The following is a 1,127-nucleotide window of genomic DNA, read 5'->3' as shown; positions in this document are numbered from 1 at the left end:
AGAAAACATTTGTTATGAAGAATCTTGTAGAGTCTATTTCTGCGAACATAAATCACATTCTCTCGGTGCAGCTCAGGAAGCTTCATCTTCTACAACCACTCGCGACCACTGATGATATGTACGTAGTTGAAAAATGCCTCTATCAGCCCTGGGAGTTCCCAGAACTAACAGAAAGACCGACCTTGTGTCTGGCCCCCGCAGATTCAACTAGGCACAAAGCCACGACCCTACGGCTACACAGACGGCAAGGTTATTAAAACAACATAACATTCATAGGAAAAATACAAAATATTAGCAAACTTCCTGGCTGGAGGCAATGTATCAAACTGAAATATAAAAAATAGGCAGTTTCCTGCTTTATTTGTCCTTGGAATGAGAACGGAGGTTGTATCTCAGTTTTCCTGGAGTCGTTTGATCCGGAAATAGTCTATTTTCAGCAGGGGTCACAATGTTCGAGTTCGCAGATGGCAAATGTTCGTTCGATGCAGAGGACAAGTGTTCAGAAATCAAAGGAGCAGTTTCAGAAGGGGGTTCAGAGTTCGGTGAATCAGTAATCAGTTCTGCATCGCTGAAAGGAACATATCTAGAAACTGGTTCGGTGTCAGAAGCACCAATTCCTTTTCTCACCCAGTTATCAAAAGGAAGTGGAAGGGGTACACGCTTTGCATGCGTCGCATGGATCCAATTCTTCCTGCCAACCACACGTATAGCAGTCCTCGTCGTCAGAAGAACTTGGTATGGTCCGACGAACTTGGGTTGGAGATTCCTAGTCCGTCCAAAGTTCCTAATAACGACTTGGTCGCCTGGTTTCAGCTGATGACCTGGACTTTCCGGTGGCTTTGGCAATGCATCGAAAACCTGTTGGTGAATGAGACTCAATTTAGCAGTCAAGTCAAAAAGGTAATCAATTAGCATTGGGTATTCCAGTTGTTTAAACTCCCTTGGCCTAGGTACTCCCCAAACATTTGCAGGTCGACCGAATACAATCTCATAGGGGCTAAGCCCTACTCGAGAATGTACAGTCGCTCTTGTGGATAACAGGGCCAAAGGTAGTGCGTCTGGCCAGGGCAAGCCTGTGGAGGCTTGTATCTTGGCCAGTTTCAGCTTGAGGGTGCCATTGTAGCCTT

Source organism: Lissotriton vulgaris, chromosome 4_1, assembly GCF_964263255.1.
Source record: "Lissotriton vulgaris chromosome 4_1, aLisVul1.2, whole genome shotgun sequence".
NCBI classification, from domain to species: Eukaryota; Metazoa; Chordata; class Amphibia; order Caudata; family Salamandridae; genus Lissotriton; species Lissotriton vulgaris.
The sequence above is the reverse complement of the archived record's forward strand: the minus strand, read 5'-3'. Positions refer to the sequence as shown.